Here is an 18,914-nt window from a genome sequence, read left to right on the forward strand (position 1 = left end):
GACTTGCTCCACAGTGATCCAGTGACAGAATTAGGCTAGGGCAAGTAACCATAACTTCTGTAAAGCTGAGAATACCCCCCCGGCCCCAATCATGGGGAGCACTAGAAACGGGCCAAGTACCTTTCATCGCCAAGCATTTTATCAATAGGAGCTGTTTTGGAATGATCTACCAAAGAGAACTTGCATTGCTCTGAGACCGTGAGCTTTGTGTAGATTGACTTAAGCCTTCTTCAGCAGCCCCCAGCAAGTGTTTAGTCACACCAGCAACTTCTGGGCTAGAGCTTGACAGCTGTTGAACAGCGCACAGGAACACTACGCAACCGTTTAGGAAGAGTGTGAAGAAACAGAGTCACGGTTGACTAGAACGGAGAGGAAGATTAACTAGAGTGGAGAGAGGAAGGATGATCCTGGCAAGATGAAGCAGCTGCTACAGGACTCAATTAATAAAGAATTAAAGGAGGGGAATATAATTAATGCCAATTAACATGGGCTTATGGGAAATCCTTTTCTGATGAGGTAACAAGTTCAGTTGAAAAAGGTAATACAGTTGATGTAGTACTTAAGTTTCTGTAAGGCATTGACTTGGTACTGTAAAATGTTGTAGAAAGAGCATTGCCAGCAGATCGAGGGAAGTGATTATTCCCCTCTATTCGTCACTGCTGAGGCCACACCTGGAGTATTGAGTCCAGTTTTCGTCCCCCCACTACAGAAGAGATGTGGACAAATTGGAGAGAGTCCAGCAGAGGGCAATGAAAATTATTAGGAAGCTGGGGCACACGATTTATGCGTATCAGAGGGGTAGCCGTGTTAGTCTGGATCTGTAAAAAGCAACAGAGAGTCCTGTGGCACCTTTAAAACTAACAGATGATTTATGAGGAGAGGCTGAGGGAACTGGGCTTATTTAGTATGCAGAAGAGAAGCGTGAGGGGGATTTGATAGCAGCCTTCAACTACCTGAACGGGGGTTCCAAAGAGGATGGAGCTAGGCTGTTCTTAGTGGTGGCAGATGACAGAACAAGGAGTAATGGTTTCAAGTTGCAGTGGGGGAGGTCTAGGTTGGATATTAGGAAACACTATTTCACTAGGAGGGTGATGAAGCACTGGAATGGGTTACCTAGGGAAGTGGTAGAATCTCCTTCCTTAGATGTTTTTAAGGCCCGGCTTGACAAAGCCCTGGCTGGGATGATTTAGTTGGGGTTGGTCTTGCTTTGAGCAGGGGGTTGGACTAGATGGACTCCTGAGGTCTCTTCCAACCCTAATATTCAATGATTCTATGTTTTTTTATTTAAAAAAAATCTAGAATGATATAAAATCAACGTGGCATGTGTTAAATATTGGCGGAGAGGTCTCACTGTAATTGTTAATGCCGAATCATCACTGAGCAGGTGCGTTTCTAGTGGGCTCCCACAGGGATTGATTCTTGCTATTTAACACTTTTATTAATAACCTGGAAGAAATTATAATCACTGATCAAGTTTGCAGATAACACACAGATTGGGGGAGTGGTAAATAATGAAGAGGACAGGTCACGGATACTGAGCAATTTGGATTGTCTGGTAAACTGGCTGCAAACAATGTGTTTTTAATATGGCTAAATGTATACATCTCGGAACAAAGAACTTAGGCCATACTACATGGAGGACTCTATCCTGGGAAGCAGTCACTCTGACAAAGATTTAGGGATCATGGTAGATAATCAGCAGAACATGAGTCCCAGTGCAATTCTGTGGTCAAAAGGGCTAATGCAGTTTTTGGATGCATAAACAGGAATCACAAGTCGGGTTAGAGAGGTTATTTTACCTCTATTTGACGCTGGTATAACCACGGCTGGATACTGTGTCCAGCTCCGGTGCCCACAGTTCAAAAAGGATGTTGTTAAATGGAAGAGGGTCCATAGCAGAATCACAAGAATGATTAAAGGACTAGCAAACGTGTTTAATAGTGAGAGACGTGCAGAGCTTCATTTATTGAGCTTAACAAAGAGAAAGTTAAGGGGTGACTTGATCACAGTTTAGAAGTAGCCACCTAGGGAGCAAATGTTTGAAAATGGGCTCTCTGATATAGCAGACAGCTATAAAGTGATCCAATGGCTGGAAGTTGAAGCTAGGCAAATTTAAAGTGGAAACCGGGTGTACATTTTTAACAGGAATTATTTTGGGCAGGCTCTATGGGCTGGCCTGAGTCATACAGGAGGTCAGACTAGACGATCACAACGGTCCCTTCTGGCCTTGGAATCTATGGTTGGGGCACTAGCCTATGACTTGGGAGACGTGGGTTTAATTACCTGCTCCGCCACAGACTTTGTGTGTGACCTTGGGCAAGTCACTTGGCCTCTGTGTGCCTTTGTCACCTATCTGTAAAATGGGAATAATAGCACTGCCCTACCTCACAGCAGTGTTGAGGAAAAATACATTGAAGATGGGGCAGAGCTCAGATACTATGGTGACGGGGGAAATATAAGTACCTTAAATAGAATGGAGAAGCACCATCTACACAAATGAATTCTGCTGGCCTGATTCTCTCTCCCCCCTTTAATACAGACAAAATGTCCATTAATTCTAGAGAGAGCATGGCTGGTCCGACCCATGGTAGCTCAGTTCCCCTTTGGAAATAGAAGTAACTAGTCTAAAACCCTGACCACCTCTTCCCTGGGAGGTACATAGAACACCAGAGGTAAAATGCACCACAGGGTTTCATCTCCATCCAGAATTAACAGCCATTTTCACTGTACTAGACACAAAGCCCAAATCCTCTCTTTGGCTGCTGGATCTGAACTTGCTCATCGCCCAGGGTGGCTTGCATGGAGGGTTATGGCTTAACTTAACTTCCTGTCTATCTTAAGCTTTTATACTGCTACATGTCCCCATAGTATCTTACCCTGAGTTGCTGTAGCCTGATGGTGATATGGGTATGTCCTTCCAAGCCATAACTTCTGCCCTCAGGTGCACATGGTTATGCATCTTCTGCAACAGGCCATCCAGCAAGGAGCTGGTTCACTCATCAGCAGCAATACATGGCCTTGTAGCAAAGGTCATGATGCTCTCTGCTACCTTAATGGCCAATACGTTGCTGCTCCCAGCCGGTGTGCAACTTGTGTTAGCCACCTCTCGTGTGCTTTACGTAGTGACATCATCTCAGCAACAGTGCAGCCAACTTGCGAGTGTGGCTTCAGGGAAAAGATCTTATTGCCATGATTGTTTCCCAACGGCACTTCTCTAGAGATGGTACAGGTTCCGAGGTCTTCTGAGTACACGTTCTCTTCTTGATCATAGAATCCTAGAATATCAGGGTTGGAAGGGACCTCAGGAGATCATTTAGTCCAACCCCTTGCTCAAAGCAGGACCAATCTCCAGACAGATTTTTACCCCAGTTCCTTAAATGGCCCCCTCAAAGATTGAACTCACAACCCTGGGTTTAGCAGGCCAATGCTCAAACCACTGAGCTATCCCTCCCCCCCCCCCCCTAAATCTTGGGCAGGATTTGAGGCTTTGATGTTGAAAAACAATAGCCGAGTTAAAAAAAAAAATTGTGTGTGTGTGTTTGTGTGTGTAAATAAGAGAGGGCAGTGCTCATTTGAAATCTTGTGGTGTGTAATTAATGGAATAATTCTCACCCACCCAGCAACTTCCCTCTGCTAGAGCAGAATTGTTCCATAAACTGATATTCCTACTGCTCTTACATCATGTCCCTTGGGAGACTATTCCATAATCTAACTCAGTGATAGGTTTCTGTTTTTTTACACCAAAATTAAAAAAAAAAAATAGTAGACAAAACTCCTGGCTCTCAATAGGTTTCGTTAATCTATGGCGGAGGGATTAATTGGATGGATGCATTTATATAAAAAAACATGGTAATAAAAATGCCTCATTGCATCATGTTTTCCACACTGCAGCAAGAGAGAGCGGGTAAAGGATTGCAGTCCCCAGTCAGTGCCCTGTTGTTGGGGACATATGCCACTAGAGGGTGCCCGGAATGCGTAGGGAGTTGGTCTTTTGTCATCAAAGGTATTGTCAAATAGACACTTTCCCCTCCAACATCATGTGAGCCCTGGATTTAATTTTGATACCAACGTAAGGAGGGTGGGAGGAAGTGAAGTCTCACTTCTGCATTCTCCCCCTGCCCCCGGGTCTGTGTGGGAGCCCTAATTCTCTTCCAACTCTGTCTGGGTGATATTGGCTGGAAAGTGGACTAGCAGGCAGGCGTGGTAAGGAAGCTGCTACAGCTGACCTGTCAAATCAGAGAGCTTGCAGGATGGATGGAACAAGCTCATCTGCTTAGCTGTTTTGATTGGGAAGGCACGGGAGAAGAGATTAATTGCTGCAGATATTGGGGCTGGGAAACAGATGCTAGAAGATGCTTAAAGAGGTAAGCAATTTTGGGCTAATGCAACTCCTCACTCCTTCGGCTGTTCTGTTTGCATATCTACTATATATTTGCATAATTCAAGCCAAGGTTCCCTGCTCCTTGCTAAACCCACAAAGGTCTCTGAATGCCAGTGTGGGTGGGAGACTTTGGACATAGTGATGTTGACGGTGTTTTAATTTAATTCCTGCAAGTCTAACATGGTGCATTGTCTGCTGCTTTAGGTGGAGTCTCTCAAGGGCTAATAAGTGCATTCTTCAGGGCAAGTAAGATGAGTCTGTGCCTTGCTTGAAATGGTATGCTCCAAAAGCATAATCTACAAGAGATATTCCCCCCCCGCCCCATCTGACTGTGCTCCAAATGTCTGCAATAGAAGATCTTGTTGCACATTTTAATGGGGATATAGGAGAGATCATACACTCAGATGGCTGAGATTAAATTGCTTTTATTTAGGAACAAAAATTTTTTCGTCTGGTGAGCCTGCTGTATGTCTTCCGCATCGTTTGATCTCAGGGAATCCCTCTTGTTTCCTAGGCAGCAATTCATGTTCTGACACTTGGCTGCAGAGGGGCTGGTCTGGGCGTTGTGGAGTGGCTGAAATGTTAAACCATTTGATGTTGAGACTAGTACGAATGACTCACTGTACTGTTTATTTTGCATGTGTGGGTTCTCTAGCCTTTTACAGGGCAGTTAAGAGAGCGACCTTAAAATCACTGGTTGTATTGTCCCTCCTGCATAATTTTTTTGGAATATCTGGGTTTGGCCTTCCCTGCTGAATGCAAATCGCTTTCTTTTGTCCTCCCCCTCTGAAGCTTGATACATTTATCTCTGTGACATAGGGTCACTACACATCTGCTTGCTTCTCTTCCCCACCCCCACTTCTTTACAGTTCTCCAAAGTACCATCAGATCAGCTCTTCCCCACTAATCTAAACCAAAGATGTATAATGTGCCTGAATTTGGCACTTCATAGCATCCAGGTCTGTGGACAACCCTTTCCTAGAGTGGCCAGCACTCTGAGACATTACAAGTATGGTCGGAATTTAAATGAAGCTATGTCTGCCCATTGATATCAATACCTTAATTATAGGTTTTTGTAAGTACTCGGTGATATGAAGTCACTTGGAGGGATATTTTGGGGTTCTCTGAATAGCTGTAAACTGGGGATATCTCTTCTCCTCCTGCTGCCTCTCCCATGTAGCTTGATTTTTTTCGGTTAATTCATGGAAAACCATATCACAAAGTAGAATTGGAATCTCTGGTGCTCCCAGGTGTTGAATGTGGGGACTTTGAGGATGGAAACCAAAGTTTCTATGCACTGAAATACTGTCGGTCTTACAGATCTGGGTTAGATCTGGGTTACAAAGCCTATGTCTGCACAGTTAACACCCACAACTCACCCCGATACAGCTTTGCTGGGTGTGTCAAAGATGCAGGCTGGTGTGTAGATTCAGGGGCTTTTACTACCATATCTTTTCTTCTGAGGAAGATTAGGGGACATGGATTTAATGCCAGAATCTTCCTATGTGCAAACCTTCTGAGAGAAATTTGCATCCCTGGTATGTTATGTTTGCTACATTTCACTTGCTGTAGATATTTTTTGTGGGGCGGGGGCCTTGAGCCCAGTACAATTGTCCCCCACTTTTCCCCACTCTCGACAGCCTTGTCTACATGTCCTATTCCACTGAGGAGCACAAATTACAGATCCTAATTTTCCTAGCGTAGTCAGTGCCACAGAGACTGGGTGTGTCGACAAGATGGCATGGGAAAAGAATGTCTTCTGTCAAGGCAGGGGACATGACCATAATAATCGTCTAAGGATGCATGTGCAACCTTTGGGGAACATTTATTTTCAGCAGAGCCTGAAGGACTTAGACAATGGAAGTTCAATCCCCTTGAAAGTAATGGGATTGTGGCACCAAGATCTCAAATACTTCTGGACATTTTGCCCTTCATCTTTCTGTATCAAAATCTTTCTTGTATCCCAGATTAAAAAGTGAGTGGCAACTAAATTTAACCCTCTTCTATTCCAGTGCCCCTTAATTCATAATTTATGACAAATCCCACTGTCTGTGTCAATTCTTTGATCGGGCATGTAGATGTTACCTATTCATTTCTAAGTTTAGAAATAACTCATTCACACCTATCAAAAGGCCTGTTTCATAGCAACATAAATTCTCTTGTGCCTTCTGAGTTAACAATGGGTGGATGTGGCAAGGGGATGAAAAATTTTGTAAGTTAGTGTCAAATGTGCTTTTGGCATCAAAATACTCCAGAGGTTAAATTCAGCCAGACACAGGTGTTTCTCCCTAACGCATGACATGTGGGAATAGGTCGTTTGTGATAACCCTTCAGATGTGAACCGGCTAGCTGGAGTTTGGACTGGATCTCCATCAGACCCGCATTATTACGTGAACCACCTCTTAGGAAGTAACCCGGCCAGTAGGGTTTTTACTGCAGAACAAGGGAGCATGACTAATCAAAGTGTCAGGGCATTTGGGGCTTTCTCCTGATTTCTAATCATGTACAATTGAAGTCAGGCGAGTAGTTGCATCTCCAGAACTACAAAAACATAACTCATCAGGTTATCCGGAGGGCCAGAGGTGAACATAGGTGTATGACCTTTAGAACAGCAAATCACTGAGAGGAAAAAGGGTGTGTGTGTGTGTGTGTGTGTGTGTGTAACCACTGATCTGCTGCTACATCCTGGATATTCACTGTAGCTGGCAATCGAGAGATGTGGTTTACATCTAGGTGATCAATATGCAAAACAAGAGGTCACTGATTCTGGGTTTGTTACTAGACTCCTTTGTTTCTCTGAATCTCAGACTCAAAAGGGATTGTTCCTGATTTTGTTTATAAAGGCCTATTCCCCACACCTCCTCCCCTGCTGATAAATATGGGGTGAGAAGCTAATACACAGTAAGCCCAGACACCACATTCATGCAGCTTTTTATGGTCACTATTCTTTATTTCTATTACACTAGTTCCTAGAGCCCCCGCCCCCAACTGAGACCCCATTGTGTCTGGACAGCGCCTACCACCGGTGCTCCATGACTGGGCCCCTAAGTGCTCAATAATACAGTCATTAATATTGTGCTAGTTGCTGTGTAAACACAGTTCTTGCCTCAAAGTTTACAGTCTTTACAGCTGAGACAGGCAGATGAAACAAATTGCAGGCATCAGTTAAACCTTGAGTCTCTGCTGATACTTAACAAGTGCAAGTGACAGCACACACGCTGCCTAGACAGGAGATTACTGCACCAATCTAGTATTAAATACGTCTTTGGATCACCTTATATTTGCTTAAACAACAAGGAGTCTGGATGCATCTGAAGAAGTGAGGTTTTTACCCACGAAAGCTTATGCCCAAATAAATCTGTTAGTCTTTAAGGTGCCACCAGACTCCTTGTTTTTGTAGGTACAGACTAACACGGCTACCCCCTGTTACTTATATTTCCTTATTTACTATGACAGTTTTGTAATTTTTATAATCTGTAGAACCAAGCTCCACGAGTACCTATGCAACTGACTACAGCTACACAAATATTGTTTCCAGAGGCAACAAACCTACCAGCCATGTGCTGTCAGGAGGGCGACTTTAAAAAGATTTTTTGTGGGTTGCTCTAAAACCCAATTAAGCATAAAGTAACACATTTCAGGCACCTGTGTATCCTCTGAATAAACTGAAGGTGCAATTTACCTTGGCCTGGCTGGTTCCCTTTACCCCTTTTATGTGACTTCTTGGTCACTGCATTTGCACACATACATAGACGGTGGGTGATAGCCAGTGACTATGTTGGCTTCTCATAGAATCATAGAATATCAGGGTTGGAAGGGACCTCAGGAGGTCATCTAGTCCAACCCCCTGCTCAGAGCAGGACCAATCCCCAACTAAATCAATACTCCCAGGATGTCTGAGCTCTTGAAACTCAAAACATGAATGAGTCTCTCCGGGTACTCTTGTTCTTCTAGGTTTTACTGCAGATGTATGGCTTTAGGTCAAGGCCACACTTAAGGGGAATTCACTTCTTTGAGACTACTGCTTAGCTACGGTGCTTCATAGCTGGAGTCCTTCATTTACCAACAGGAGTATAGGAGGTAAACCTGGCTTTAACCTAGAGTTCTTGCTTGAAGTGCCATCAATCATAGGCCCAGACCAGTATGAGTTTGTAACTTGCTCCAGTCTCTAAGCTTGGGATTAATTTTCCAACCTTTAATATATTGTGGTGTTGCAACTATGGTATGTTTCCCAGGCAAAAAAGATGTGAACAGGCTTTGCGGAGACATGCTCTATTGAAGAGTTGCCATCTTGGATTTTTGTGTCAAGATGGCGCCCACATCTCCCAACCTGCCAAGGCCCAAACGTAGCATGCAATGTGTGAGAGACTCAGAATGAACGTTGCCCTGGCTATTGATGCAGGGCAGTCAAAAGGTTGCATGGCATTCCTTCCTGTGGTATAAATGACTTATAAACAACTTATAAACGAATCATGAAATATTCTTCATTTCTGAGGTAAATTTTCAGCAGTAACAGTGAGGAGATACCAGATGTATGTGGAACTTTGGGACTAAAGTGATGTCCCTCAAAACGAGGGACACTTGAGCAACAGGATTGGAGGAATGTCAAGCCGGTGAGTATCCTTGAGCGAGCAGAGGGGGCATCTTTCCTTCTCTTAAACCTTGTGCATCACGATGCTTTCTCTCCAACTGCTGTTACGAATTCCTTGTACCTATGTGACCTCACAGCCGCTTATTTTGTTTGTCACATTTATCTTAAACCAGGTTTTTCTTTACCTTGTTCTTGGAATTTAACAATGAGCACTAAAATCTGTATGAGCTATACTTTGCTGAATGAAGTTTGATGCAGTACACTGGGATATCTCAAAAGGACCAAACAGTCCTGCTTGGATAGTGTTTATATTTAGTAGCGAATGGAGCAGGGGCTCCCAAACCAAAAAGGCCCTGATCTTGATGGGATTCTGGTTACTACACTAATTGTTCTCCATGTGCTGGAGAGAGGATTCTCCATTTTTCTCAGTGGGTGCTGGGTTCTTATGGAAAAATTGACCACTTTCATTTAGGTGCTTAAACGAATGCTGGGTTCTTTTTAAAATTTGGCCCTCATTGTGGGTGCTGCGCACTTCTGGAAAATCTGGCTGGCCAAGAATAAGTGTCTGAATCTTGCACTCCCAGCTTATTCATCAGTTCTTCCTCTAGTATATCAGTTGAATTTGTAGCCATTGTGATTGGTCTCCAAAAAGAGCCGTAGGATTTGTTTGGGTGCAGTAGACTAAATAATCTGAATGTAGAGTGTATATTTTAGGGCACTGGTCACCCAATCGTTTTTTTTTTTTCTTTAGATGGTCCGATTTGGCTGCAGTTAGAGCCTTAATACATATATGGTGACTTTTTAAAGACCTGATTAATTCTGACAACTATCTGAGTAATAAATAAAATGGACTGGAGTAACTGGCACCATACACAAGGCATGTACTAGCTCCCCTGCCTATAGTGTCTTCCCCACTCTTGACATGCTCTGGTGATGAGTGGTAAGATTGGTCATTAAAAACAATCTAGGGAATAGTCTAGTTGCTTTTGTGGATTCTCATCAGGCTATGGGTCTCATCCTGAAAGACCTCCACAGGCTTCCCATCTACTGCAGAATTACTCTCCTGATTTCCAAAACCCTGCATAGCTCTGCTTCATTTCACTTGGCTTACAAATGCAGTTCAAAGCCTGTCATGTATCTGCTGTCTGAGCTCTGGAATCAGGACACCAGCCTCCCATGGTGATTCATTCCCTTTCGCATCCTCTGCTCCAGTTATCACCCTCCTTTGTAACATGCTTTGGTTAGTGCTGAGCGTGACAAGGTACTTGTATTAATGCAACATTTCTCCTTCCATTGTCAGACCACGTCCATCATGTGGTCCAGTGGGTATGCACTGGATAGGACTTGGGTCCTATTCCTGGACCTGACGCTTGCTCGCTGGGTGACTGTGAACAGCTGCTTCAATGTGTCTTTCCCTAGCTGTAAAATGCAAAGCCTCCAATGTAAAATGCCTTGATCTGTGAGTGACAAGTGTGAGACAAACTAAGTGTAAAGATATGCTCTGGAGCATGGGGATTGCTAGGCCTTAGAGATATAGCTGGTAGCAACACCTATATGAAGCTTTCCTAGTATTTTCCATGTAACAAGCAGAGTTGGTTGAAACTTTTCATCAAAGTTTTGATTCAAAAATGGAGGGGGGTGGGAGGGAGAACACACACTTTTCCCTAATAAATGCTTAGGCCATGATCCTGCAAACACTTAATCATGTGCTTAACGTCAAGCATGCAAGTAGCCCCATAGAAATCGCCATTTTAATTGGGTGTCTTAATGGGAAGTGAACTCTAGAAAATCTGGCTCCAATTGTAGGTGCTGAGTCAATGCTGTTTTCAGATCTGTGCGTGTGTGTATGTGAGAGTTGGGGCTTTTCATCTTTTTCTATGTGCCGTGACCTCCTTTCCCACCCCAGAATCCTCGTTTAATCTAGCCAGGACCAACTTCCCATTCAGTAATATGGGAAGGGCAGGGTGGTCATAACCCAATGATTCTTGCTGGCGTCACAACCCCCATGCTCTACGTGTTGACAGGATCATGACGCAGTGCTGACTGTGGATCCCATCCTTTTCATAAAACATCCCATCCCTTCTGTCCATACTCACTAAGTACTCCTGCTTCTACATGGGTGACCTTAACCTGATGCTCTCTACTACTCGAGCAGTCTTAATATTTCCCATTCTCTTCTTTCCCCCCTTCTCTTTGGCAATCTGATCTCATTGTTCTTGCGTAGAGACAGATGCAAAATAATTACAATCTCTCATCTTCGGGGATGCTCCTGTCTTTAAGAGGGTTAACTTTTCCCTCCTACTGCTTGCTCTAGCATTTAAAGGAACATGTATTTTTAGTTACTAGAATAAGTGCTTTCCCCTTTTGGGGTGTGTTCTTGCATGGTTTATTCAGTGTTTAATCTGTCCAGTCCTCCCACTTACAGCTTCTAGAGTCTGTTGTTTTTATCCTCAGTGCTGTCACATAACTCATTTGCCTTCCCCATCCTTGTTCCAATTTGTCTCTCCATAATTAATCTCAGCTGTCACTTCCTCTGCCTCCCACCCTTGTTCCGTCATCCCACACAGATCCCACAGCCTCGTTCTCCCACTCTATCCTGCATGCCACCCCCTGTACCCTTCTGTGAAACACCTCCCACTCCTTCAAATGCCTCCTTCAAATTGCCTTCTGTCAATCATCTTCACTCGCTGCTGTGTTCCCAAGAGGACGGTTGCATGTGCGTTTACTGACCTGTGTGCAAGTGACTAGATGCATTTTCCCACTCACCAGATTTGTGTGCAGTCACAGCATTGTGCACACAATCTAGATGCATAACAGCATGCCTACATTGCCTACAGATGGTGCCTTCTGTGTATTTTCATGGGCTTTTAGCTAATGTAGGCATACAATTGTGTAGCTAGACTGTGTGTATGTAATTAAGGTTCTTGAACACTCAGATTTTTTTTATTTATGTCTATCAGTGGCTTCAGAATTTTTAGTCATCAATGGCTTGTTGAAATCCATAAAAATGTTTTCTAGTCTTCATGTCACATTCCCTTATGGGCACAATCATTGCAACTCTTAATTCTGCAATGTGCATACTAGACTGCTTAAACACTTTTTACTAACCATTCCTGTCTAACCCCTCAATTCTTGTACCCTGAATAAATTATTTCTTTACTTGGAAATTCTGTCTTTCTGATTGCAACACATCCCCCTACAACTATAGGCTCCATGTTCTGATACCCTAGTTGGCTAAATGAGGAAGATAGTCTTCGTTTCCATGGTTATTTTGTATTCAACTGAAATCCTTTAGCTGTTCTCTGAACAGAGCATATGTTGAGTAAAGCAGGAATTGTCCGTTCTCATGTGGATCCTACATTTAAATCTAATGGATACATTTTAAGAGGATGTGATTCTGGATAGGAAAGGTACGAAAGTACTGGTTCTTGGAATATTACCAAGATGGTCCGTGACTGCCCTTTTTTGGCAAACCTTAACCCTCGACCCCAATTACATCATTGTTGAATGTCAAACGTGAGGCCCCATCCTAGAAACTGTTATTTGTGTGATTAGTTCTTGATAGCAGTTCTGTTATAAACAGGACGGGGTTGCTCTTATGAGTCCAGGTTTGAAACGGGTGGACCTGTGATGTAAGCTCTTTAGAGCAGAGGCATTGGGTAAGTCCTATCTTCAAGAGAGGCTAAAGCACTTAGCCTGAATCCCGCTGACTTTTGTTAAAACTAAGGCTCCTTAGTGCTAAGTCACTTTGAAAATGGGACTTAAGTGCTTTTGAAAAATGTATTACTTGTCCTTTGTTTGCAAATCGCCATGTACACTTAGACACCATATAAATAATAATTTGTTTACTGTTTGTGTCCAACTACGACAACTCCTATTTTTGTAATGGTCTGACCCCCCTTCTGCTCTCCATGTCCTCCAGCTTCTCCAAACCTCAACTCCAGACTCTAACTTAGCAGTCCAGGCCCATGTGTATTTGAAACAGCAATGTATTTCCTTCTTGAATACTTTCCTCATCGCTCTTTTCTTTGGGGGAGGGGCAGGGCCGGCTCCAGGCACCAGCCTTGCAAGCAGGTGCTTGGGGCGGCCACTCCGGAGAGGGGTGGCACGTCCAGCTATTTGGCGGCAGTTCGGCGGATGGTCCCTCACTTTCACTCGGAGCGAAGGACCTCCCGCTGAATTGCCGCCGCAGATCGCGATCGCGGCTTTTTTTTTTTTTTTTTTGGCTGCTTGGGGCGGCTAAAACCCTGGAGCCAGCCCTGGGGATGAGGGCAGGCAACACCCCCCCCCCCCCCCCCGTGGGCAATGGAGGAAGAGAGATTCATGAAGGAAATGATCTAGGTTTTAAGCATCCCAGGTGCCCATATGAAACATTGTGGAGAATTTTTTTTTAAATGATGGAAAAATGCCTTGAAGACTGTAAAGCCTTTGCTGGTCAGTCTAATTTTTCTAGGCAAATGAGCAGGAGCCAGATCAATCTTGGAAAGCTTCCTAGAAAGACACTTCACCTGGCAAGATGAAAGAGTGGGTTGACTGGGAAGAACACACTATGGTGTAGATGTTAGGACACTTTCTGCCTTTTGGTTGACATCCATCTAACCCTATTGAATCCAGCAACATAATAGTGTGGTTTCCACTTTATCGCTAGGTTATAATGCCTCATGGGTCCAGAAAGACACATGGGTTCTGATCCACCATTCCTTATGCACTTAAAGAAGTCAAAATTTTAGGTACACAAGGAATTTCATAGCATTATCCCCTATTCCAGTGCTAGATCCTACAGGACCTATCCACTTCTTGGACAAATCTATATTTGGCTTTTTCAGCTGTGTTAACACACAGTAACTAACATGATTGTATATTCTACCATCGCCACTTTACAAATGTTTGTTCCTGAGTCTGTAGCTACCGTTAAACACAAATAAGGACTAATATTTGTGTAGTGTGTACACTAGAATCAGTTCATTACCATATCTTAATTACTGATTAACATGTGTTAACGTGACTGAAAAGTCAAGTGTAGACGTATCCTTTCAGGGCAAATGGGGCGTTCTTGCCAGTTCTAATGGGCTTCCTGGAAGCCTGCTGAGCAGGTGCTGTTTCAGATTCTTGGGCCCCTTATTGGAGCTATGTGTTATGCCGCCGCCGAATCTTGACACAGAGTCCTTTGCAACCTGGATACGTTCAGCAAAGCCACTTCCATTGTGTGTGTCAACACGAACAAAACATACAGTCTGGACCCCACTGTGATTTAAAGTGAACCTCCTGAGACTTCAATGCTCTGGAGCAGACGCTTGAGCTGGATGAATAATTGATGCTTCTGCCTGCAGCCAGAAAGCACTCTGGGAAATGGCAGTAGAAGTGCATCTTGAATCAGTGATGCATTTGAATTAATCTGGGAGGCGGGGAAAGGAAACAGAGTGCCTGCTGGTCTGGGAAATTCCTGTGTGAATTCAGTGCTCTTGACAAGTGCCAGATAGACAGCTCTGGAGATGGATGTGTTTCAGGTACAGTGTAAGTTTCCTCCACACTTCCATGGTCACTGTGCCTCACCTCGACCAAGAAGCATCACCTCTAGGGCCAGAGGGGACACATTCAGTTGCTGGTGCCTTTGCTGAGGCTGTGAAACAATGCTGCCAATGCAGTATTGAGCTTTATGATGTGGACACATAAGCACTGGGATCTGAATGGATGTTGCTACTTAAATAATAATGTTCCACTGCTTTTATTAGAGTGCTCTGCACTCTCAGTATTTTGCAAAGCAAACCAGTGTTGGAGTGAATACAATAGCCCTTTATCGGTGTTCTTTCAGCCACCTGTCTTTCTGATTATCTGGCTTTCCTTCTCTGAAACTTAGTACTCCTTGTTTATTAGTTGTAAGACTAAGTGTTGGGTGACACATTAAAAAAACCAAACAACCTTCCACTGAAGCAACAGCTCCATCGAACATGGAGAGGAGACAACGCTCTCAGTTGCTCTGTTTCTAAAAACCATTGCAGATGCTCCTATCTCCAGTATTACTTCATTCCCTTTAACAGCATGATAGAGAACTGGGAAGAACCTCAGCCAGCTTCTGAAAAATTCTGAATAAAATTCAGCACAATGTTAACAGGGTGGGCACAGGTATGGTCTTCTGGATGAGCCCTCTCGGGGCACTATCACTAGGAAAGATTGCGTTTCCATCCTTCACGAGTAACACCTGAAAGAATTTTAAGGCCCGGCTTGACAAAACCCTGGCTGGGATGATTTAGTTGGTGTTGGTCCTGCTTTGAGCAGGGTGTTGGACTAGATGACCTCCTGAGGTCTCTTCCAACCCTAATATTCTATGATTCTATGATTCTACGAAGGTTAGAGAGACAAAACACATTCTATTTCACTTACCGTGAGGTTTTTGTTGCTCCGTGGCTGACGTACAAACACGCTGCCATATAGCCACAAACTAGCCCGTGACAACGTATTTCCAAAGACCACATCCTCCCCTTTCCTCGCAGATGGCTCTGAAAATGGATTTTCTAAAACTGATGCCAATGAGAAAGGGGCTTATTTCCCTAGAGACTGTCTGCCCCAGATTATCTTCTCCCTGATGCAGGAGTAATTCCATTGAAGTGAATGGATTTCCACCAGTGTGAAGAGAATCAGGCCCTATGCCTCTGGTATCTAAATCAGAGCACTTAATGCATCTGCCTGGTACAGAGCCATGTTGCAAATTCCACTGCTGTACATTATTAATACGCTTCTAAAACGAAGCTGTGTGAGTGAGCATCTCTGAAAGATTAATCAGGCATTGAACATAGCGTGTAGGCGCTTCCCCTCTGGGCTGCGATACTGCCAGCTCTCACATGTTGGGTGTGGTTTGTACGAGGAGCAGAGTCCGTCATGTAAGCCCAGCGGGCTGCAGAAAGTGACATCTTATTTGGAAGCGCTCTTTCCTCGGACTAAGTTCTGCATTAAAGGGGTCAGATGGGGAAGGATGTTTGGAGGGGCCCCTGTGTCATAAATGAGCTGAAAGATTGTACGTGGCTTTAAGATCCCACTGCAATCTTAGCAGAAGTTGCGCTGCTTTCCTGGCATCCTATACGAATTCCATTAGGGGTTATTCTGCTCTCTGGGGACGTTATTTGCAGCCTTCCATTGGATCCAGTGTTCTCCATCTCCTGTCTTTCCATGGTGTTGTCCTGTATTGCTGAAAAGCCTCTGTGTTACAGCCACATGTGAGGTGGATGTCAGTGATGAGTAAAATCATTCCACTGTGTTTAATATCGGTCTATATGAATATTGGTGCACTCTACAGGACAATACGTGGGCATAGTTTACACACTGAACTCGCAGAAATGTGAGGCTGATGCAGAAAAAAAATAGTGGGAGAGTTAAAAAGCCATCTTGGTTTTATATGACACCTCTTTAAATCCTCTTGTTGGTAGATTTTCCTGCCATGTTCCCTTTCTTCCCCTTGACACACACATTGTATTCACTGCTCACAATAGCAGATGCTTATTTACTGCTGTGCTGTTTAATGGCTCTTTATGCCCCCTTTGAATCGGGCCTTTAAACACAGTTGCTAGCAGCCTGGTAACTCTGTTCCCCTAATAATATAATAATAATTAATGGAGATATCCTATCTCCTAGAACTGGAAGGGACCTTGAAAGGTCATCGAGTCCAGCCCCCGGCTTTCACTAGCAGGACCAAGTACTGATTTTGCTCCAGATCCCTGGGTGGCCCTCTTCAAGGATTGAACTCACAACCCTGGGTTTAGCAGGTCAATACTCAAACCACTGAGCTATCGCTCCCCCGACACACAGACCAGGCCCTAATTAGTATAGATGGAGATGAGCCATTTTACCAATGCATGCCATATGCTGTATCCACACCTACAGCCACAGATGTAAAATATTTAAATCTCTCTTGCTAACATAGCCCTAGTGTGAGCAGAGGCTGGGCCATGCTAAATGGTTTCTGTGAGGGAACACTAGGGACAGATCTGCAGGACTGACTTCCAGGTTCAGCCGAAGGATATCAGGACCTTGGACAAGGCACTGTCCCTGCTAGGGTATTTATATGTTCAGTTTCAGAGTGGTAGCCATGTTAGTCTGTATCAGCAAAAAGGTGCCACAAGTACTCCTCGTTCTTTTTATATGTTCAGTGTAACCCAAACAGTGATGCCCCAAGACAATAAAACAATCAGAAATAGTCTCTGAGAGTGTTGTTATGCCCACTCATCCCTCTCCCTTCCCTTGTCTTTCTGTTCAGCAAATATACTCTGAACTAAACAGCACCTGTGACAGCAAAAAATAAATAAATCCTGGAACAAACAACGTGTTTGCTGTTGTCGCATAGATCGTTCTGTCTCTCTGTATTCTATTCCTTTCCCCCACCCATTGTTTGTGTGGATTGTAACTTCTTCAGGGCAGGGGACTATCTGCTCTTGGGTTTGTATAGCCCCTAGCACAATGGAGCTCTGATCCTAAATGGTCCATAGGCACTATCATAATAAACATTAGTAAGAAACTCAGGATCCATGTCAAAATCTAAATCAAGCCTGAAAGGAGTTAACTATGGGCCCTTAATGGGTCCTTATTTGCTAGGTTCCAAAAAGACAGGTAACAGCTGTGAATGAGCTGTTAGCTCTGGGGAAGTTCAGCTACATTTCTCATGTGGAAGAGTTATTGTTCCCACTCAGCTCTTCCTGATTCTGTCTTTTGTCTTAGACCAAGGCAAAGTGGCCTTATTTGTTTCTTTACCTGAATTTCACATTCACTTCTGCACATAAGCGGCTGAGGTTTTAACAGGGGGCTTTCCCAGAAGTATTCCTCCTTAGCCTTGATAAACCTAGTGTCTCTGGAGTGTGAGGAAGTGTCAAATCTATTGGTTTATTTTGCTGATTAAAGAAACACTTCTCATCATAACCACAGCAGTACCGTTTGGCAAGCAAATGTACTGCGTTCTACTTTGCTAGAAGGGCTTATGCTTTGCATCACAGCAAGTATGCTGAGAATCTTGGGTGAAATTCTATGGTCAGACTCAGCGTGATCCCTTCTGGGATAAAAGTCTATATCTTTAATAATATAGCACAATGTTTGTAAACCTCTATACTGGATCTCTTCAGATACATTGGCAAGCTTTTATTTATAATATAATGTCTCAGAGCTCTGGTGCTTGTAAGCATCGCTTCATAAGGAGGACCATGCTCAGTAGCCCATTATCAAATTGCTATATATTATTTAGATACTTTTACTATGCTTGGCTACCCCATGGATTCCCAGGCAATCTTGTTTTCTGACGTTCTTGTTGAGCTCCATTTCTGCCTTTGGTCACATCAACACTAACAAAATCCATTTTTCTTTTGTTAGCAATTGATTCCTTAGGGGTTTTTTTTATTAGTGACCGTAGATAAATGGACAATCTGGGCTGCGTTTCAGTTTCCAGCAGGGTTGCCTTTAAAGAAAGGCCTGCTCCAAAGAGCTTCTAGTCTACATCAAATGTACAAGGAATGAGGGGATAACAAGGGATAGAGAAAGGGTGGACCATGGTTAGACAGATTGTAAATTGGACTATATGCTATGGGCATGGGAATAAGGACCCACCCCTTTCTGCCTCTGCATGGGGTACCTGGATTTTGGGCAGGCATGCAGGATTAGAGGAAGAGAATGAACTGAATCTCTCCCTCTCCAATGCACTGGCCAATGCAACTAAGCTGATGTGGGGAGATTGTAACTTTCTCCTGGCATAGGCTAGCAGAAAACTATTCCTCACCAGAGCCATGGGGAAACTGAGTCACAACCCCTTCCCGAGTTGTTAAAGGACTGGTGCAGTGTGCACCCCGCACCTGGCTCAGAGCTGGGCTGACAGGTGCAATCTGCCCTTTAGATGTTCGTCTTGAGCTCCTATCTACGAGGGAGAGAGGCGGCAATAGAAAGAATGTGAATCCTATCAACAGCTGGCTG

General features: G+C 43.9%; 1 protein-coding gene across 2 annotated transcripts in view; it reads left to right on the forward strand.

Moving 5' to 3' along the window:
* Positions 1 to 4,005: 4,005 nt before the first annotated feature.
* ADD2 (adducin 2) overlaps positions 4,006 to 18,914 on the forward strand; it is a 101,124-nt gene continuing 86,215 nt past the window's right edge. Inside the window, exon 1 of one of the 2 annotated variants that reach the window (XM_008168679.4) lies at positions 4,006 to 4,364. The gene's annotated coding sequence lies outside the window, so the exon portion shown is untranslated. The remainder of the gene's footprint in view (positions 4,365 to 18,914) is intronic. The other variant, XM_005285229.5, reaches the window with a different exon arrangement.

The sequence above is a fragment of the Chrysemys picta genome, chromosome 2 (genome assembly GCF_011386835.1).
Source record: "Chrysemys picta bellii isolate R12L10 chromosome 2, ASM1138683v2, whole genome shotgun sequence".
NCBI classification, from domain to species: Eukaryota; Metazoa; Chordata; order Testudines; family Emydidae; genus Chrysemys; species Chrysemys picta.